Below are 22889 nucleotides of genomic sequence, written 5' to 3' on the forward strand. Positions count from 1 at the left end.
GTGGTTGCCAGGGGCTGGGGGAAGCGGAAAAAGAGCGTTGTTATTTGATGGGTATAGAGCTTCCGTTTTGCAAGATGAAAAAGTTCTAGAGATCTGCTGCACAACGTGACTATAGTTAACACTTCTGAACTGAACACTTAAAAATGGTTAAGAGGGGAAATTTTATAGTATGTGTGTGTTTACCACAATTAAAACTAAGAGAGAAAAAACAAAAAGTAAAAGTATAAACACTTCGATATGCCTAACCATAAATTACCTGCCCCTCCTCTGGGTTTACTTAAAAGCCCAGGGCTATGTCTGAGTTAAAATTTCTTAAAAAGCAGATTTGGCGTCAACAAAGAGAACACCTTTATAACAACTAGCCTTCCAGCTGTGCTTTCTCTTAAGAAGGAGCGTGTCCTCCAGTAGCGGAGATCACAAGCCAATCTCAGCAATCACTTAGAGGGATGTCACAGGGCATCCACGTTCTGATAGGTTCAAACTGCTTGACTTCTGCAGTTCCCCACATGGAGATTCTAGGATTATAAACCGCAAAATTGGGCTGAGAAGTGGCGACGGGAGAGGCAGAAGCCCCTTTGAACTAAAACTATGCTAGGTCCAGAATTTTCTTTAAAATATTCCAGAAAAAAAAATCGATTAGGAAGATAGATGAGGCAGGCTTGGGAAGGTATTGATCACTGTTGAAACTGGGTGTGGGCATGTGGGAATTCACAGCACGATTCTCTCTGGGTTTGCGTGTCCTTATAAATTTCCATAATAATGGGAAAACAGTGAACAGACTCAGGTTGACTGGGTATCTGGACTGGACTTGGAGTAGGAGAGGAAGGAGCACTAAAAACTTTCAAATCAATAAATACATCTTTATCTACTTTAGAGGTTCACTGAAGGGCAATCTCCTTCAGATGATAGGGGAGTTGATATCATTTCCTTAAAACTTTGAGAGTCAGTTCCACGACCCAGCAACCCCGTATCTAGAGATGTTCCCAAAAGAAATGAGTGGATATACCTATCAAAAACCATGTACAAAAATGTTCACATTAGCTTTGTCCTTAACAGTACAAAACTAGAAACAACCCAAATACCAAAGGACAGATCAATAAATTGTGGATCATTCATACAATAAAATGTTACTCAGCAATTAAAAGAAACAAACTACAGACACACATGACATAGGCGAATTTCAAAAACATCGTCCTGAGGGGAGGGTATAGCTCACACCGTAGAGCACATGCTTAGCATGCACGAGGTCTTGGGTTCAATCCCCAATACCGCCTCTAAAAATAAATTAAACCTAATTACCTCCCCACCCACATCAAAATAAAATAATAATAAAACAAACAAAAACATTGTCCAGAGCAGAAACCAGACATAAAAGGATACGTGTTGTGACGTTCAGGAATACGTACAACTAATTGAGGTCGATAGACACCAGAGTAATAGTTGTGCCTGGGCAGTGATATTTGATTGGGAAGGGCACGAGAGACCCTTTCAGGCAACGGAAACGTATTACATCTTGATCTGAGGGCTGGTGTCTCATGTGTACGGATCCGTCTAATAGCATGCTTTGCGCATTCTACACTGTAGTAGATGTTATAACTCAATTCTCAAAATAATTTTTTAAGGCAGGAAAAGAAAAAAAACCCCAAAACTTGGGAGTGTTTTGAATTTCTAAGAGAAATCTAAGTGGTGGTGAAATTTAAACAATATTTTTGGGGTCTAAAAAAACCATTCTGAGTTTCTGACTCAGAAAGCAAAAATATCTTCCTAGGAAAATGCTGCCTGGAATGTTCTATAGCCCAGGGGTCAGAGAAAGGGTTCCAGTTCTACCCTAGACTTCCATCCTGCTTTTCCCTTTTGCAAAATGCATCAGCTGCCTGTTTAGCCAACTGTTTGCCCCAGTAGCAATTAAAGAATCCATTCTTTTTTCCTTTTTTTTTTCCCTTGGAAACATTCATGGCGAAATCCTAATCATCGCCAATTCAACATACTAAGCCAAATGAAGCTGTCATCTACAGAATAATGAACTTGCAGCCTACAAAGAAAAAATGGTTTGTTTTTCAGAGACTCGTTCTGATATAGCGGGGGCATCAGGGGAGGAAGGGACATGTCGGGGAGGGCGGTGCGTTGCAGAGTTCTGTAAATAGTACCGGACTTATAGTAAGAAGACTTGGGTTCTAAGTCTAGCTATTTTTAGTTATGATGAGCTATGCATTTGGGCCAAATCACGCAACTTCTATTATCATCAATTCCTCATTTGAGAACGGCAGGATGAGCCTGCAGGGCTGGCAGGAGGATTAAATGAGATTGTGTGCACACAGCGGCAAGTGAGCTCCTGTTGCTCAATAAATAGTGACCAAAATAGGAGAGGAGAAGGAAGCACCCACACATCCAAACTTCTTTACACCCTTCCACTCGTCCCTTTCTTCTTCTCCTAAGCTCCTGGTGCCTCAAGGGTCCCCAGACCCCTCCTGCTACACCTCCTGAGTGAGGACCCCACTCAGGAACCTCCTCTGGGATGCTTCACTGCAAATCTGAGGTGGAAAATCACAGATGTGACCAGTGCCCTCCAGATGCCCTCTGCCAGCGGCAGGGAGAACTGGGGCACTGGAGAGGTTTCACTGAGGAGGTGACACTGAGATTAAGGATGAAAGCCCAAAGCAGGTTTTTCCAGGCTGTGAGGTTAGCAGAAGCAAATCTGAAGATACATGAAAGGGTACACTGTAGGGAGGGAAAGGCCAAGTCCAGTGTGGCTGGGCTGGTGGAGAAAAACGGGGGCTGGATTGGATATGCTAAGGAGTTTGGACTTTAGTGGGAGAAGGGGCAACATGGCAGAGGCTGTTTTGCAGGGGTTAAATTGCATTGTAGGACGATGACTCTGGCAGCAGAAGGAATCAGAGGCAATACATCTGCAGCCAGAAAAACAAGTCAGGAGATCCTGACCACATCAGCTGAACGTGATAAAGACCTAAACTAACGAGGAGGAAAGGGGTTGAAACATACTACAAGGTGGATTTGCCAGGATTGGCATGCAGGATACCAAGGGAAGCTGAGAATAACAAACTTTCAGAATAGGATTGCCAGATTTATCAAATAAAAATACAGGACGGACATCCAGTTAAATTGGAATTTCCAACCATCGATGAATAATTTTCAGTATAAGTATGTCCCATGCAATAATTAATCTAACATTCAAATTGAATTGGGTGTCTTGTATTTTTCTGGCAACTCAGATGGTTTCAGAATCATCTCCCTAAAATGGAAATCTGGTTTGCTTAAACTACTGCTATCTTTTTAAAATTATTTTTGATCGAAGCATAGTCAGTTACAATGTGTCAATTTCTGGTGCACAGCTTAATGTTTCAGTTATGTATACACATACATATATTCATTTTCATATTCTTTTTCATTATAGGTTACTACAAGATATTGAATATACTTCTCTGTGCTATACAGAAGAAACCTGTATATCTATTTTATATATAGTAGTTAGTATTTTTAAGCCTCAAAAAAATATGGAACACCTCACAAATTCGCATGTCATTCTTGCTCAGGGGCCGTGCTAATCTTCTCTGTGTCATTTCAATTTTAGTATATGTGCTGCCAAAGAGAGCACAACTACTACTACGACTGTCTTAATTCAGCTTCCGAGGTAAATAATCCTCCGGGCAAGAGACTGCACTTGTTAGCTGGAAAGAGTATTTGGGTTAATTGAACAATCTTGTTGCTCTTTTTCAACTGGAGAATTGGCCTAGTGAAGAGCACTTTTCCAGCATCAGACTAACTTTGGTGTCAAGTCACCTGCACCATCAGTTACTATACATGGTTTTTAGCTCTATATTAAATTTACTCACTTAAAAAATTTAGCATTGTCCTAAGTAATAATATCCACGAAGTCACCATTTTATTGGGCTAGTTATTTTTTTTCTATACCAATTAAAATAAACATATGACTGTAAAATAAACATTTCATCCCCAAACTACTTAAAATTTGCATATACGCTTTGGGAAATGCAAGCAGAGTAGGGAGGGCTATGCCTGGGCTGGTCTGATTCATACCCTACCAGCCTGGAGCCCCAATCCTGCCTAGATGGGGAGGAGGACGGCCTGCTGTGCTTGCAAACCTGCACTTGACCATACTAGATTAGGAGGAGATGGACAGGCCCCTGCTGACGAAAGGGCAAGTGGGGACCGGAGCTCAGCCTCTGGGAGTCCAGCGGGTCCCCAGAGGGGCAGACGCACAAATGAGGTTTGGGTCCACTGATCGAGAATAGCTGCATGGGGACAAGTGAGGGCTGAGAACTTAGCTGGAGGTTGGGTTGAGGCGTTTACATCCCAGGGGAACAACACCTCTCCCCAGGGGCTGTAAGCTGATATCCAAGCACGCTTGCTGTGGGATTTGGAGGCAGACTGTTGATCTACCTGCTTGCACAATGTCTAATTGTTCTGGGTTTGTTAAGAAAGCTTCTCCGGATACCCAGCAGCAGTTCAGGTTGATGTCAGTCCCTGGGCTGTCCAACAGAGAGGTTTTCCCAGGTATCTTGGTGGAGACTGGAGCCACCCTGAACTCAAACCAACCAGACATTCTTGCCCAGGCACCTCTGACCCCAAAGGTCATGCTGATGAGCCCAGAGGCTCTGATTGTGATTTCAGCACTTCAGCCACATGATGGCCCTCACTGTCACGTTTCCCAAATGCCACGAGGCTCTCCCTCCAGGTTTCACTGATTAACTCTGTTTGTAAAAAGACTCCTGGACTGTGCCAGCATTACTCCGGGACTATCTCTGTGCTAATCAAAATTCAGGCCCCAAGGTAAGGGCTGATGCATCCCTGCATGTTTTCCACAGTGGGCTGGTGAGACAAGAGGCAGCAGGAGTGAGGCCGGCACTCTGTCTAATGCTCGTGTCATAAGGCTGTTCTGTGGGGGACAAGGCAGAGGGCTGGGCAGGAGACAGCAGTAAGTGTTATGTGCCAAGCATTGTGCTAAGCCAACCTTCACAGTGATTCAAGAGGCAGGTACAACCATCTTCATCTTACAGATGATGAAACAAACACAGAGAGATTAAGCAACTTGTATAAGGCTGAAAAGGCAGAGCTAGAATGAGACCTCAGACTTTCTGACCTTAACTCTGGTACTCTTTGAATTATGCCATTTGAAATCATTTTGAGGGGAAGAATGATCACTGGCTCAGTTTCAATGCAATAAGAATTTGTGCATGAGATCCTGGGTTCAGTCCCTAGTACCTCCATTTAAAAAACAAACAAATAAACAAACCTAGTTACCTCCCTCAAATAATTTAAAATTTAAAAAGTTAAAAATTAAAAACAAAAATTTGGAGGCACCTTCTGTGTGCCTAAGGGTGAGTTTCAACCAGTGACTATAATTCAGGTGATTTGCAACGGGCAAAACCTACTGGTAACATGTCCTTCAGAATGCTCTGCTTTAACTCCTGTCCTTTAAAAAAAATTTTTTTAGCCCACAGACTTCTTTCCTCACAACTACTATTATTAGACACACATACTCACATTAGTTAGAGTAAATGTTAGGCTGCTATAACAAAGAGACCCAAAATACAATAGATTAAATTTGTGTCTCTCTTATATAAAACTACAGGTGAGTAGTTCTGAGGTGCTACACCTCAAAGTGGCTTCCTCAGCTCCTACCATCACATTCTACATCCCTATCATCAGGAAGAAGGAGAAGGCATATCTTCATTTTAAGGGGCTAGCCTAGAAGAGTATACATATCACTTCAACTTTTATCTCATGTTGGCTCAGACATCCAATTACATAGATGATTATGGCTGCAAGGTAAGTTGGGGAATGTAGGTTTTAGCTGAGTTGTCACCTGTGTAGTAAAACTTCTATAGTCATAGAAAAAGAGAACAGATATTGGGGAGAACAGATAACCACCACCACAATAATTTGGGGATGCTCTTGCATGAAGTGATAGGCCATTATGTTTTCTGTAAGAAGTCTGGATTAGAGGGGAGGGTATAGCTCAGTGGTAGAGTGCATGCCCAGCATGCATGAATTTCTGGGTTCAGTCCTCGTACTCCATTAAAATAACATTAAAAACCTAATTATCTCCCCCCAAAAAAAGAATTAAAAAAAAATCTGGATTGAGAGTCAGATAACTTCGCTTAGAACCACAGCTTGGCCACTTAGGTGTGATCTCGGTTGGTTGTGTAACTTCCCTGAATTGCAGTCTTTTCCTCTGTACAATTAGGTAATGATAATTAGTTAGGCTAACTCCTGGGATGTTGGGAGGCCCAAATAAACTCACGTCTTTGGGAGCCTAGGCGGGGTTGCAAGGTCAAATGAAAAGTGAAGTGCTACTGCATTCGAGCACCCAGATGTGGTTTTCTGGTTTTTTGTTTTTTGTTTTTTTTAATTGTGAGCACTTGGTGCTGGCTCCCCAGTTTCGTTTAGGATGAAAACCATATTGTCTGAAATGTCTCTGTACTGTATTTCCACTCACAGGTGAATACTTCGGTGTGTCCTCTTTGCTTCTCCTGGTTAGCCTGCCCTGCTGTGACCAAGCACCTCTCCGGGGCTCCTGGGCTCTCCTCCTTCTCTGGGCTGAGAGTCATTGGTAACTCATCCCCCGGCTCCTTCTGTGCTCTAACCATGTGTGACTGATGAAGGCCCTGAAACTTACTCCTGGCAAAGTGGACTCGGGTGGAGACCCTGGAAGAGGACTGGCAGGAAGGAAACCAGCCAAGGCCCCCAGGATGCCAGTCTGGGCAGTTTCTCCCTACCCCGTAGGCAACAAACCACAAAAGGCAGCCTGGGCATGACTTGCGTCCCGAGTTGAGCTTGTCTGACAGTCTGCAGTGTGTCAGCACAGCAGAACCTGTTCTCATTTATTAGCCTCTAATCTCCTTAGGGAAGGAAGGAAGGAAATCTTTTCTCGGCATCTATTATGTTGCAGGCACATAAACAATGTTGTGGGCACAACGGGGCGGCCGGTCGGTGAGCCAGTGACACGCGGGTTGGTAAAAGAATTTACCAAAGGTAAAGTATGAGACTAGAAAGTAGGTTATTAGGGTACACAGTCACAGACAACAGAGAGGTGTCTGTGTGAGCACTGAGGGCTGGTTACTGGGGTCTTTTATAAGGTCGGGTCACAAGGTGCCTGAGTGGCTTGTGCACCAGTCTCTGATTGGCTGCAGGTGCGGTAAGAGGTTTAGGGCTGTGAAGGGCAGTGGAGGTTTGTGACTCTGATAAGGTGGGCTGAAACAAGCCAGCCTGAGCATTACCTGGGCTATTAGTTTGTTAGGGGAAACACGCTCAGTAAAGAATGTACTTTATCTGTTGGGGGATCACAGGCAGACATCAGAGAGCCCAGGAATGGGGGTCACTGGACTTTGAAGGATGCCAGTTGGCCCCACAAACAACTTGCCAGCATTTATTCCGCACCCTACCTCACTGCCAGCAGATATTATGACTTCCTTACTGATAGATAGGGAGTCGGGGGTTGAAAATCTACCCTGCTCAGTACTGCATAGCCTTCAAGTGGAAGAGGTAAGATTTGAACCCAAGACCTCTGCCATCCAGTATGGCTCTCATTCTACCATACCATGATTATTTTTATTATAGTTGAGTGTGAAAGGGTAGAAACCACATGTTCATTGGATCACTGGATCCTCCCCTGAGTATGAGCATGATTTTGTGCCCATAGTACGGACTCAAAAGAGTTGGAATGCATGGCATTTTTACCATTTTCTCTCCAGCAGTACACGGCCCAGTGCCTGACATGTGAAACAGGTCATTATAGTATTTATTGGATATACTGAAATCGCTGGATTGATATTTTTAAAAAGACGCATAGCTGAGTTGAAGGTAAAAACGGCTTGCAAAGACCCCATGGGACTAGGGTCTTCAGGGAGACAAAGCAAACAAGTGAGGTCAAGGAAAGGGGTTTCCAGGACACAACGGCTCACCACCCTACCACCCCCCGCCCCGGGCTTCCTGGCAGAACCTGAGCAAGAGTTAACCAAGGGTCTACTGTGGCTGGTATCTGAGTCACACTTACAGCCTTGAATCTGTAGCAAAAGCAGTTGGCACTTCCAGCCATCCCTCAGAGGAGAGAATTTCCCATGAGGTATGTGCAACCATCCATCCTGGGTTTCCTGGCATGGTCCAATTTCACTTCTTTTGTCTGGAAAAAGTTCTTAGAATGGCATGTGTCCTGTTTGGGTAATGAGCCCTGCTTTTGAATATGGAAAATATGGTTACAGCAGGCACGTGGAAAGTGCCTTTTATTGCTTCCTGCTGGCAGATCAAAAGCAAAGGGGTTGGACCACCCCAGGACAGCTGGTTTTACCCGGGAAAGGGAGGGACCTCAGGGCTCCGAGTCTTTTGTTATTCTGTGCAGGTCAGGAAGCCAGAGGGAGGCTGTGGATAGAGAAAGCCAACTGGGGCTGGAGCAGAGCTGTGTCCTGAGAATTTGGTCACAGAGAAGGCAAGGAAAGTGGTAAGGGGAAAGAAGCTGAGGCAGAAACTGCTTTTTTGTTGCACAAGGGAAGGAGGTGACCAAAGGCTTCTTGTGACACAGGAAGAAACATATTTGGGGAAGTGAGAGCCTCTCCCTACAGATCCCTTCAGATTAGAGGCCAGTTATGGGTGGCCTCAGGGCAAGCAAGAAGCTTTTTTGTGGTTCTGGCTCTTTCCACACCTGGGTGGGGTCGTTTGCTGGGTAAGGGTGCCCCTCATAAGCTGTTTAAACCAAGCCCAAAGCCTATTTGTTTTCTAGGATCAGCCCATCAAGGCCCACCTCCCCGCTCCCTCTCTGTTCCGCCCACCCTTCAGCTCCAGGCCGGTCAGTCAGGTCCCTAAAGGCCAAACCCTGAGCTAGGACTCCAGGGACCAGAGTCTTACGCTGTTTCCTTAATCAGTTCTGAAGCCCAGGGCACATCACTCTTCCCCTCTGACCTCTGCTCTTTCCGATGTCAGAATTACAGAGTGCTTACTACAGATGGACTGGTTACTTTGCCCTGAGGTGATTCAGCTAGCTGACTCCCCATGTGAAAAGCTAGGAAATATTCATTTTCCTCAGTGCAGTGAAATCTGATTCTACACGTTTCATTCATTCATTTAAATGTGTATTACCCACCACTCTATGTCTGCCGTGCTAGGTAACATACAGTGATAACTTCTGCTTACTGAGTCCCTACTATGTGTCGCATGCTGTTAGATGCTTTAGATTATTATTCCATTGAATCCTCGCCACAGCTCTTTGAGATAAAACTTCCATTTTTAGACTCGGAAGAGTTTAAGCAACTTACTCCAGTTCATATGTTTAAAATTTTTTTTTTTTATCTTTGAGGGGGAGGTAATTAGGTTTATTTCTTTCTTTCTTAATGGAGATACTGGGGATGGAAACTAGGACGTAGTGCGTGCTAAGCAGGCATCTCTACCGCTGAGCTATACCCTCCCCACCACCCAGTTCATATATCTTTGATTCTAGGTCAGACTCCAAAGCTAGTGTTCTGACACACTAATTCTTTCACTGCATAGGTAAGTGAGATTCATGGGTCCTGATCTCAAGGAGGTTCCAACCAGCAGCCCTGGGGCCAGAAAGCCAGCTTGCAGGCTCTGACATTGTTCACTTGGTACATCAGAACATGTCCCACCCTCTCCGGAAAACCTGGTGAGCTTGGAACACATAGCAAACCTTTTTTTTCTCATTATGCTCCCAGCCATGAGTTCCACAGACCTAGTTTTCTACATGAAATGTCTGTACTATATTATAAACTATAGAAATAGTGACCCCTTGTGTCAGGAGTACAACATGCATTTGAACTCAGCAGAAAGATACATTTTAAACAATCTTAAACAATGATACACTAGATTTTGTGTTTTTATTTTTGTTGTCTGACTTTGAAACACGCTGGGGAGAAATGAAAAATCGCTAAAACTTGCAGAACTATTCGCAGGGGCAAATTACTAAGTACTAATTACTAAGTACATTCAGCAGGGCAGAATGAAGGGATGTGGTCTTGGCATACTCCCTTGCTGGGCAGATCTGATGTCCTACACTAGCTTGGAAAACCTAAAACTTCCGTTATTTCAATCTGAATATAATCTTTATTTCTTTACATGTTTCCTTTCTTCCTTTATGCTTTCCCCCCACTTCTTTTCTCTTTTTTTTTTACTTTCCCTTCATTTGCTCCCCCCCTTCCCTTCTCTACTCTCCCTACCCATTCTTAGAAATGTATTTGCTTATAACCCATACCATCTTTATTTCTCTCTTTTATGGGATTTAAGAAATTTACCTGTGCTTTTCTGAGTGTGTGTTGGGGGTGGGGGAAGGCATGCAAGGAGGGAAACATTGTTATAACTGAAGATTTAGAAGATCTAGATTTGCCTCCATCCACCCATTCCTTCCTGCTCTTTCCACAAAGGATTAGCAGTCGCTTATTAAAACATATACAGTAAAAATGACACAAGGTATAGTTTGGGGAATATGATGAAGGGAAATACATGTAATAATAGAAAGGTCAGGCGTAAGACCAACACAAGGAAATATACACCATAGAGTCCTATATGTTTGCCCAAAGTATGTCACAAGATATGTCCTTGTGGAATCTCTCAGACACCAAGGAAAAGATACTTTGTGATTGAATATTCATTGGTTGAAAACAAGCCAGTTATTCTTTGGAAGTGCTGTGCTCTCTGGTCTTGAGGACTGACAAACTCTCCCATGGGCACTCGTGAAGAAAGGACTGTGTAACTGTGGGAAACACTCTCAACGGCAGCCCTACAATAGCTACAGTAACACATTTCCTACCGTTGTTTCTTATAACAATGTTCAAAGTAAGGCTGATAATGTAACTCCAGGGTACAGTGCAGGATAAGCAAACCCAAACAAGGGAGGAAAACAAAATAATCCAAGTAGGCAATTCTCTGCTACTCTTGATACATTTCAAGGGTAAAATTTAGAAGAGCTAAAAAAAAAAAAAAAGAGGAGTAGACTGCATGTTCTCAGGGAATCTATCACAGGTATTATTTCTCCTGACTGGGCTTTTGATAAAATTGAGCAGGACAGTGTCCGGTTGTAATCTCCTAAAAGAAACTGTGTCGTGGATAAAAGAACGATTACTGTGATTTTAACAACTAAAAAGGAAAAGAACGAAGTCTTTAAAAGAGAATTTAGGATTAGGATTCTATCCAGACTCGTGACTGATTGATGCTCACTTCATCTCAGCAGAGGATGAATTTAAGGAGTACCTAGAAGCTGAAGGTAAAATCTCTTTCAGAAAACAGTTTGGGGTTTACTTCAGTTTATGAAAGAATGAGGCATAATTTTCCCCCAAAATTTTAGTGTGCATAGGACATACTAAGATATTTGTTTAAAATGCAGTCCTGAGACCCACCCTCAAAGATTTTGATTCCTAGAGTTCTAGAGAGGCCCATGAACCTGCATTTTAAATTCAAGAAATAATTGGGACAGAGACACTGCCTTAAAGTGGGGCTATGGTAATTCTAGCAGGGGTGGGGCGGGAACAAACTCAAAGCAGTGCTAGTAATTTCTCACTTGGACAAAAGTCCTCAATAAAACACCTTATCTTACACTGATTTAAAATTATAGCTCCCTGGTAACATCTACAGGACAAATTAGTTCATAATTGTGCCACCTGAGTAACTGAATGTTCTAATCTGCTGTATAGAATTGCTGTTATAAGTCAATTTTATCTTGGAAGCTGTCTACTAAAAGTGATTTGATTTTAGAGTAAACTCAAGTCATTCAATCAGTTGGGATTAGGTTTGGCTGCCTGTAACAGAAAAACTGCAGTGGCTTAAACAACGTGGAAGCTTACTTCTCTCTCACAGAAATGAGCTTCAGAGGCTGGCTGTGCTGAGCAGGTACGTGCTCTACACAGGGACCCAGTCTCCTTTCATTGCTCTGATCTTAAGCACGTGGCTCTTACGTCATGCAGAAGATGTCACGGGAGCTCCTGCCATGGTTCTACGTGACAGATGGGAGGAAAGAAGAAGGGGAAATACGGATGTGCTCCCTCCCTTTAAGAACTCTTATTGGGTTTGTACTCAGTGCATCTGCTTACATTTTATTGACCAGAACTTGGTCTCACAGCCATATCTAGCTGCAAGGAGCTGGGGCTCTGGGAAATGTAATCTTCACTTTGCATGGCCATGTGCCCAGCTAAAGGTGGGGGCTGACCATAGAAAGGGGAGAAATGAATGGGTGCTGGGGACATCGACCAGTCTCTGCCATAGCCGTTTGTGGACATGGATTAAGTGACAATATCCATCATCGGTTGAAACAATTCCTAACGGGTAACACCAAAGCCACGTCACCTCCCTCAGAAAAGAGACTTTCTGATCTCAACGCAAATGCTCACGCTTCCTCCTTATCTGAAAGCGAAAGCAATTCATAAGATACACACTGAAGAGACGATGCGTCAAAATTCCTCTGCTTTTTTCCATTTTCCTCTTTTGAAAAATTTACATGTATGATACTGGCTTGTGACAAAACCAAGCAGCATGAAAGAGCGAAAAACACAAGCTCCCTCCTGCCGCAATCCCCACCTCTAATCCTACCCTAACCTACCTTGGTTAACATTTTGGGTGTTTCTTTCCAAACAAGATGTCTATCTCCCCCTCGAAACTGTCACCTGATTTATCAGGGCCCCATGCTAACCCTGACTTCTCTCTTGCTTTGTTCTGGGTCACTGTGGAATCTACTGCTTTCATTGCAGTAATGAATGGGGGTCAAAGACAACAAATGTTAAGGGACTTTAGAAATCACAATGTGCTCTCACAAGTTATTCCTTAGTTTATACTGAAATGTGACTGGGGCTCTGCTTGCCCTCCTCGCCCCCACAATTGACTTAAGGGGTTTTCTTTATTTTTTTTATACTTGATTCATGCAGAAGTGAATATGTAACTTCTCTTGGGATCTTCAGTAACATAAACCAGGACATTCCCTTTTTTGTGCTCTAGTCAGTCTGAGTGTGTTTTGCTGACAGTTATCCAGACAGTGCCCACAAAGGCAACCATCTAAGAGAACATGAAACAAATGGAAAGAGAGAGAGCCACCCTTCCTTTTCTATCACAGCACAGAGGGGCCCCGGGGGTACAGAAAGACGGCAGAAGCCCTCAGCCAGGAATCGCAGTGTCTGCCACAGTGGCCCCCTGCGGGCGCATCTGAAGGGGTAAGCAGAAGCACTGATACCTTTTGCAAAGACAGCAGTGTCCAGGGGAGATGCCCAGAAGAGCGGGCTCTAGCAGGAAGCGGGGAAGACAGTGGTCACTGTGGTGGAGTAATTATACCAGACTTAGTCGATGTGCCCCCACCCCTATTTGCTCTGCTCCACCTGTGTTTTTCTCTCTCTGTCACACATGTGCACACACACACACACACACACTCACACTCTAGCCTCCTCCTCACCCCAGGACCTTGTCCATAGGCTAAAAGGAGAGCCTCCCCTGCTGTCACTGTCATCACCTCATGTCCTAACAGTGCCAGTTGCCTCAGCCTCCCCCAGGAGAGGGCTTGGCTTCAGCATGGCTTCTATCATGTCTATCAGAGAAGTCCTGGAGCCCCGATTCTTCCCAATTGCACCCCTAGTGCTGTGGCTCCTCCCACACTTCTGGGCTCAGGCCAGAGGTCACAATCGTGGGGGAGAGGATCTGGCTTTCCCAGCAACTTCCCAGAAGGTTTGCATAACTCAGCCCAGAAGAACAGGGGAATTAATGCCCCATGCAGTGAACTTTAACAATGACAGAAGGAGATGAAAGATCTGGCTGAAACATCCCTCTCCTTTCTTCCCCAGAGGCACAGGTCCAGGGCTCGGTGTTTCCACCTGGCCTGTCTGCATGACTGAGCAACCAGCTGTCTTTCCTTGTGCAGCTGTGGGCAGCTAATCAATGTGCCACCTCATATTTGCTTTTATTCCTCCCTTTCTTTTTTGCTTCCTGCTCTGGGACTTGCAGTAAGGCTGCGGCATGTGATGTTTGCCTCCGGCTTTTTTTCTAGGGCTAGGAGAATACCTGATGATATTTGTCACAAGCATATGTGAGCTGTTCCCTGGAAGGAGGGTTACAAGATTTGGCAAATAAGAATACAGCATTGAATTCTGAAATACTGAATTCCAGATAAACAGCAAAAAAATTTGTTTAACATAAGTGTATCCCAAATATTGCATGGGACATACTTGTGCTAAAAAAATGTTTTGCTATTTATCTGAAATTCTAATTTAACTCTGCATCCCGTTTTTTATCTGGTAACCTTATCTGAAGACACCAAGAAATTCCTGAGAGAAGAGGCTTTGTAGGGTTTGAGGGGAGGGAACAGAGTAGGCAACATGGTACTCAACGAAGCTCTACAAAGAATGAAACAACATACAGGCGGTGTGAAATGTAAAGAGGGGGTGCAATGGGAGACAGAGCTGTGCCGCAGTAAAGAAACTTAGGTTTCTACATTGGTAGAGGAGTGATGTGGTCACTTTTAAAAAAAATATAGATCAGTCTGATGAAAATTCTGGACGATGAAATTCTGAAGAAAAGCTGGTTGAGGGGCAAGATGGAAGGAAGGCAAGAAGGCCAGTTAAGAGGTTGTTCAGTCACAGACATTGGAGAGAACTAGGGCTTGGACTCAACTCATGGTAGTTGGGAATGGAAGGAAGTTGATGGTTTTGAGATCTTCTGGGAAGATAAAATTTAAAAGTCGTGGTGAATAACTGGACAGCATGGGAAGTGGTAAGAAAGAGGCAGAAATATGCAACGCATTCCAGGTGAGCACTTCTGCTTAGAGTAACCAGTGTCGCCAACACCAATGGGAAGAACGGATTTAGGGGAGGAAAAGCACAAGTTCAGTTTTCTACATGTTGAGTTTGAGAGGGTCTGCATGCGTTGCAGCAGAGAGATCCCAGGAGTGGGTGGGCGTAAGAATCTGGGTTTGGGCCAGGATAGACAGGACCACTGCACAACCCCAGAGAGCACCATTCACATTGTATGCAGGGACTATATTGCATCATATTGGTCCTGAGGGTAAGGATATGAGTGGGTGTGAGGAGATAATTCTCCATGGGTATCATGCATTTCTGTACACCTTGTGAACAGAGGTACTGACTGCCTTTGTTCTAGAGTATCTTTTGAAGGATGTTTGTTTAGCAAACAGCGTTGGAAGATAAAGAGGGTATCTCCCTTCAGGGAAAAATGTAGGGCTGTTTCCTAATCCAGTTATCAAAGATAATGTGACCCTTTGACAGACTTACTGCCCATTATAAAAGACTTGGTTCTCCTCAGCTCAGGGTTTCTTTCCTGTCATGCAACCCACTGTATGTGCAGGTGACCTGGCCCTCTTCGTATTACCCTATGGGAATTGGGGCTTGGAGAACCAACCAAATGCTGCTACTCTGCCAACTGCTATTGCTCTGAGTAATAAAATCCTTTGTCTCTGATCTAAGAGTCTTGTGTCCTCTGCCAGCATCCATGAAATTGTGGCAGGCTCACTTGTTGGTCTGTGGGGAGAATAAAATAGCAGGTCCTTCACAGTTCTTGACAGTGGGGAGAGAGGAATAATATTATAAACCTGAACCCCCATGTACCCGTCACTCAGCCTTAACAATTGAGGATAAACAACTTAATGCTGTATGAATATTTATGTGTTATATAAAATAATGCTTTATGTCCATTACGGATAACTTTTCTTTTGCAAAAATGATCACTGTTTAATCTCCATTCCATCTCATGCATCCTGAGATAGTAAAGATGTAATTGGTTCATTGCCAAATTAAATATCACCATTAGGACTCTGCTGGAAGGTACAAAGAGATTTTTCAGAATCTTATAAAGTCAAAGCCAAAAAAGCTACAGCAGAAAGAGCAATTCTGGGAGTCAAAAACTGCTTGGGTCAAATTGTGTTTTAGTTTCCTCATCCGTAACAAGTGAGGATGAAATAGAAGTTTCTTGAAGGCTTTTCTAACTCCAACATGACATGGTTATTAAAAGAATCCTGAATGTTTGTCAGGAGAATGACCTCTGGCCCACACACTCAAATAGCAGCTCTGCTTTGAGTCTGCACTTGGAGCACACGCTGGCTCTTCTCTCCACAGACCGTTCTGCAGTGGGTGCTGCGGTGTGCCACCCACGTACCCACCCCCATCCCCTTTCAGGACTGAGACCCTCATTTCCTCAATTGCTCAGAGTGTTGGCAACTCACAGCTGGCAGCCAAGTCCCTTCCTGGAGACGACCCTCAGCTGGGGAGCATGCTGGTCAAGGCAGGGGTCTAAATGTCTAGTCCCTCTGCCCCAATCTGGGCCAGCTTCAGGGCCATCCCAGCTCCATAGGACTGTGGTGTCAGTTGAGGCTTCTGATGGGACTGAATCCCAGCTCATCTTCTCTTGCCGCCTCATCCTGCTCCCTTCTGTATCCCCAGAGTTGATTCTAAGAGCACATCCCTATAAACATCTTAAGCCAAGTCTCTGTCTCAGTGTCTGATGTCTAGGGAGCCTGACCTTTGGCAGTGAATGCCAGGAGTGGTCCAAGAAAGAAGACTGTTTATAAATTGGATCCAACGACTATGATGAGCAGCAAGGTTGGAGTGGCAGCCCCGGGTGCTTGACCTGAGAGAGCTATCGAAACTGAGCAGGACCCTGTGGGACCTTCCAGATCAGACCCCTCCCCCCATGTCCTCTGCTGCAGCTCCTCTCTGAAGCACCCAGATAATAGTATCTCTTGCATATTTCCTGAGTTTTTCAGATGCTTAAAAACCACCACCAAAGGGAAGAAATGAACTACTTGATGATTGAGAGCACGTGGCCCCCAGACCTTCTGGTGCCTGAGGGGTTGACAGTGTTGATCACCCTATTACCTCAACATCAGCCAATCAGAAAACTGTGCACGAGCTGATCACGCACCCTGCAACCCCACTCCCTTACTTAGCCTTTAAATATGCTTTGCTGAAACCCTTCAGGGAGCTCAGGGTTTTCTTGGGCAGAAGCCACTCTGTCCTCCTTGCTCGGCCCTGCATTAAACCTTTCTCTGCTCCAAACTTTGACGTTTCAGTTTCTTTGGCCTCACAGTGCATCAGGCACATGAACTTGCATTCGGCAACACTACTGAGACAGTGACTAGAAGATGATGTCCCGAGGGGTACAACACACAGACAGTCAACAATGGTCTGGCTCCATCTATGAAACCAAAAGAAATCAAGACCGGATGAGAGATTTCTGTTTTCTGGTTCCTCATGTAAGGACCTTAGCAGTTGCCACTCTGTCCTAACAACAAGTAAGAGACTGAAAAATTAACTGTTCTTGGATATGTCTGGGAGGGGAGAACACAGGGGAAATGGCTGCCCCCAGACTGGAGAGGCAGGCAGGTGAATGCAGGGGGTCACAGCTTCCAAGGGCAGAGAGTCAGGGGCTGAGATGGCCTCTGGAGCTGGTGTCCAGGTAGGAAAATCTGAACTGTGATTGATGAAGCGTGGAGACTCAGTGTGGACAACTCTGTGAGTTAAAGACTCCAAGGGTACCCAGGTGTAGGGGACCCCACAATACTGCAAGAGTAACCACGCTCCACCATGTGCCCATAGCAAATATTAAAGAAAAATCTCCTCTGGCTCTCTGCAGGGGATGGAAAAAGGAACCCTCCCGAAACATGCCAGAACATTCTCTTCTTCTTAACAAGGTCTGCCCTCAGGGGAAACAAGTTAATCAGAGCCTAACATGCTGGGGTATTCAGACCCTAACTGATCTGGGGGAGGGAAATACTCAACTCTAGTTCACTCTAGCCATCCTGTCCCACCTAAGGGAGCAGGAAAAAAACTAAGAAACTCTTGTCAAGTTCACATTCCAGAGACACAGGCTTGAAAGCCTGAGACCTAATCATAGGACTGTAGAGCACTCCCCACCCCCCCAACCACATTACCAAAGGCCTATTTACAGCAGTTCCTTTTACTCAGTACATCATGTCCAGCTAACAAGAAAAATCACAAGTCGTACTAAAAAGCAAAAAACACCCCACAATCTAAAGAGCCCGAATAAGCACCAGAACCAGACGTGACAGGGATGCTGGAATTATCAGACCGGAAATTTAAAACAAATATGATTAATATTACAAGGGCTCCAATGGATAAAGTAGACAGCATGCAAGAACAGATGGGCAATGTAAACAGAGAGCTGGGAACCCTAAGAAGGACCCAAAAGAAATGTTAACACTATAATGAAAACACTGTAACAGAAATGAAGAATGCCTTCGTTAGCCTTATTAGTAGACTGGACATGGGCAAGAAAAGAATCTCTGAGCTAGACGATATATCAATAAATCCCCCAAAAAACTGAAAAGCAAAGAGAATAAAGACTGAAAAAAATACAGAGTATCCAAGAACTGTGGGACAACTACAAAGGTATAACATACATACAGTGGGAGAAGAAAGAGAGAGGAACAGAACAAATAGCTGAAACAATGATGACTGAGAATTTCCCCCAAATTAATGTCAGACATCGAACCACAGATCCAGGAAGCCCAGAGAATACCAGGCAGGATAAATCCCCCTAAAGCCCATACCTAGGTATATTATTTTCAAACTGCAGAAAATCAAAGGTAAAGAAAAAAATCCTGGAGGAAGTCAGACCGAAAAACCAACTTACTATATAGGAGCAAATATAAGAATTACATCTGGCTTCTCTTCAGAAACCAGGCAAGCAAGAGAAAGGTGGTGTGAAATATTTAAAGTATTGAGAGGAAAAAAACCCCGCCAACCTAAAATTCTGTAAATCCTGTGAAAATATCCTTCAAAAGTGAAGGGGAAATATAGACTTTCTCAAACAAACAGAAACTGAGGGAATGTGTTGCCAGTTGAGCTGTCCTGCAAGAAACGTTCAAGAAGTTCTTCAGAAGGAAGGAAAGCAATGTAGGTCAGAATCTTGGATCTACGTAAAGTGAGGAAGAACACTGAAGCAGGAATAAGTGAAGGTAAAATAAAAACTTACTTTTCTTATTCTTAAATGATCTAACAGATAACTTCAAAATAATAACACTAACAATGCTTTTGATTATGCATGCTAATGTGTATATGTATTATATATACACTTATATACACTTATTATGTAAGTGCAATGAATGACGGCAACGCTACAAGGGATGGGAGGGAGGAATGAGGATTATTGACATTTTCTTACCATTCAATCCATAATCATACTCCTAGGTATTTACTCAGAGGAGTTTAAAACTTATGTCTACATAAAAACCTGCACACAGGTGTTTACAGCAGCTTTACTGATAACTGCCCAAACTTGGAAGCAACCAAGATTTTCTTCAGCAGGTAAATGGATAAATCAACCGTGGCATATCCAGACAGTGGAATAGTATTTCGGGCTAGAAAGAAATGAGTTATTAAGCCATGAAAAGACTTGATAGGAAACTTAAATGCATATTACTAAGTGAAAGAAGCCAACCTAAAAAGGATACATAACTGTATGATTCAAATTATACGACATTCCGGAAAAGGCAAAACTACTGAGACGGTGGGGGGCAGGGTATACAGCTCAAGTGGCTGAGCGAATGCTTAGCATGCATGAGGTCCTGGGTTCAATCCCCAGTACCTCCTCCAAAAATAAATAAACCTAATTACCTCCCCCTCTTGCCAAAATAAATAATAATAAAGTAATGCAATAATAAATAAAATATTTAAAAAACTACTGAGACAGTAAAAAGATCAGTAGTTGCCAGGGATTGGGGAGGTGGGGGCAAGGGAAGGATGTATAGATGGAGCACAGGATTTTGAGGGCAGCGAAAATACTCTGTGATACCTCAGTGATGGATACATGTTATTATATATTTGTCCAAACTCGAAGGATGTGCAACACCAACAGTGAACCCCAAAGCAAACTATGGACTTTGTGTGATTATGTGTCAATGTAGGTTCATTGATTGTAACAAATGTAGCACTCCGGCGGGGGATGTGGATAATAGCAGAGGCTATTCATGTGTTGGGGTGGGGAATATATGGGAAATCTCTGTACCTTCCATTCAATTTCGCTGAGAAACTAAAACTCTTCTAAAAAAAAAAAGTTTTACTAATAATAAAAAAGTTTACCCCCATTAGAGAGTTTACACAATAATTTTTTTTTAAAGTAGGTCATTAGGAGACTGAGAGCAGCCACCACAATAAAAAATTTAGAAATCTTTTTTTTTTTTTTTTTTGATTTTCAGGCCTGAGCCAGCTTTTTAGATCTAGAACCTGCTAATTCCAGGACGGCTGAATCCTTAGGGGGAAGGCCTTGTACCATCACAGCAAGTGTAAACGGCAATGATCCCCCTAGTCCTTCCTCCCTAAAAAGTGAGAGCTATTTAGTCGGGTAATTGTGCGCTAAGAGTGGTATCCAGATATTTTGAGGACACAGAGTCCAAGCTGATACTGAAGCTTGGAAACGGAAAGCGTTCCTGTGGGCCTCCATTACAGCAGGGATGAGTGGGGACTAGGTGATAAGTGCTCCTGGCCTTGGTCCAGCTCACAGCTGGTCTCCTGGGGTCCACAGACTTTCCCACTGGTCATTTTCCCAGCCTCAAATGTATAATTTGAAATAAACAAACTGAGGGTTGGCATAGACCCCACCTTGGCGTGCACAGGGAGAGGTTATCATAGCAGGGATGGCCCAAATCAAACCCTTAAAACTGTCACCCCACCGCATCCAAGACAGTAAATCAAAAACAGTAGCACATCCTGAGGGAAGATGGCAGTGATTCATGCCATCCTTAAAAACCTGGAGGGTGTAGGCTGGCGCTCCCTAACACCTGTCTATTAACTTCTCCCTCTGGCCTCAGAAGGACCCTGGAGGGTACCAGTAGACGGCAGAGCGCTCTACCAAGGTGCACCTTCAGCTGCGGGTTCTGTGCCTCGTGTGCTGTTTTACTAGAGTGAATTCACACTGATTTGCATATGATACGTGGCCAGGGATGTGCATTACTTTCTAGCCCGATCAGAAAGGAGGATCTGCAACAGTTCTCATCATGTGGAATAGTCAACAGTGTACACTGTTACTGCTCTAGAACTTTCCCTCCTTCTGTTATAATGTAGGACAGAGGGACCTGGATTCTGGCCACGCTGCATGGTCATCACGTTGGTCCACCTTATAGATGACATCGTGTTATTCAGGCTGTATGAGCAAGACGTGGCTAACACACAGGAAGACTTGTCTTAACACATGAGCTCTACTTTCTGGCATTACCCTGGTGGGTGTGGGGCAGGGAGTGGTTATGGCCTGGAAAGGGCGGGAAGGGTCCCATTGCTTTTGCTGGCATGGGTAGAGCCTTAGTGTGTTAGTGTGAGTGTGAGTGTGTGTGTGTGTGTGTGTGTGTGTGTGTGTGTGTGTGTTTGGGTGTGGGGGTCCTGAAGTAGAGAAATTATCATCTAAAAGTTTTCCGCTTTGCTAGAATGTTCCTTTCATGGCCTTTGACTAAAGAGAAGCAGACTTTCATTGGGGCTTTTTTTGGTCTATGTACATTTGTGGTTCCAGGTTGCCAGTTTCTTGGGCTCCAGGTCTGGGATACATGAGACAGAAAAAGAAAACTCAGGGGACTCACCACTGTGTTGTTCCTCAGATCCCAGGGCCTCCAGCTAGTCAGATACCTGTTCTCCACCTTTCAGAGTCTTCTTATGTCTGAGTTTTTGGTTGTACATAGTGGCAGGAATAGTGAAAACTAATATTCCATCTTCTGGAAGAGTGGAAGTCCAGAAGTGTTTCATCCACAGACATGAGATCTCCTATAACATAGCACTGGAACCAGAGGGTCACTTCACAGCACAGTAGATACAGAAGTGAGCCCATGACTATGGGATCCACTGGTCCTTCACATACGAGAATACCCAGAAAACACCATCCTGATGGAGCAATGGAACGTCCTCCTGAAGGCACAGCTGAGGTGCTAGGCTGGAGCTGACACCATGTGAGGATGGGGAGCTATCCTCCCGGACAGAGTATGTACTCCCTCACCCATCATTACATGGTGCCATGGCCCCAGCAGGTAGAGTGCTTGGGTCTGGAGAACACGGTGTGAAAATGAGAGGTCCCACTGAACATCACTCCAGGTTTTCCACTTCCTGCCCCACAGTTCTGGGCTCTGCAGACTTAGAAGTCTTGGTTCCCAGAGAGTGAATGTTTCCACCCAGCACCCTGGGTATCTCACGCTGAGAGGCCAGCAGGAAAAGACCCTGATCATTAGGAGGAGATGAGTCTGCTGTTACACGGTGACAGTAGAGAAGAATATGGCTGGTGTGCAGGTCATCCATTTGGACATCACTTGGTTCTCCCTTGACCAACTCTGCTGATAAATTGGCAAATGCAGCAGCCATGGCCTAAGAAGGGCGTTATAATCAGGGACTCAGACCCCTCAGGGTAAGGGGCTAGGTCATCCCACCAGGTAAGCCACCTGGACCAGCAGAGATGCTTAGGAAGGAAGCTAGAGGAAATCTAGAACAGAAAGTAGAAGAGGGAAGTTATGAGCAGCAGTTGAGACCCACTGAAGCATCGTCTGTCCCCCTAATCATCCTCTTCTAAGTTCCCCAGGGAAAAAGCCTTGAGAGAAGAATCCTCAAAGAACTGCTTCCAAAGTTCATACAAATCAAGCAGATTCAAGCGGTGCAAGGGGTGGACTGTGGTGGAGGCTCTGCGTCCCGCCCGAGTCCCTCCTCCCCTGCTCAGGATGAAGCCCTCATCTCCCCAGCTGCTGAGAGGGTTGCCAGCTGACAGCCTGCTTCTGAGCCCTGCTTCCGAGATGGCCTTCAGCAGAGAAGGTCCTGCCTCCTCCATGGTCCTGTTCCCACATCTGTGTGTGTGTTTGTTTTAACGGAGGTACTGGGGATTGAACCCAGGGCCTCGTGCATGCTAAGCACACGCTCTACCACTGAGCTATACCCTCC

The 22889-nt window shown here is 44.4% G+C and overlaps 2 non-coding genes across 2 annotated transcripts; both read right to left on the reverse strand.

Annotated features, from left to right (window-relative positions):
- Positions 1-3506: 3506 nt before the first annotated feature.
- LOC116284831 (U6 spliceosomal RNA) lies at positions 3507-3613 on the reverse strand. Its single transcript, XR_004194493.2, has one exon. It is a non-coding gene; the product is annotated as a U6 spliceosomal RNA (small nuclear RNA).
- Positions 3614-22816: 19203 nt separating this feature from the next.
- TRNAA-AGC (transfer RNA alanine (anticodon AGC)) lies at positions 22817-22889 on the reverse strand. Its single transcript has one exon. It is a non-coding gene; the product is annotated as a tRNA-Ala (tRNA).

This window comes from Vicugna pacos, chromosome 21 (genome assembly GCF_048564905.1).
Source record: "Vicugna pacos chromosome 21, VicPac4, whole genome shotgun sequence".
Classification (NCBI taxonomy): Eukaryota; Metazoa; Chordata; class Mammalia; order Artiodactyla; family Camelidae; genus Vicugna; species Vicugna pacos.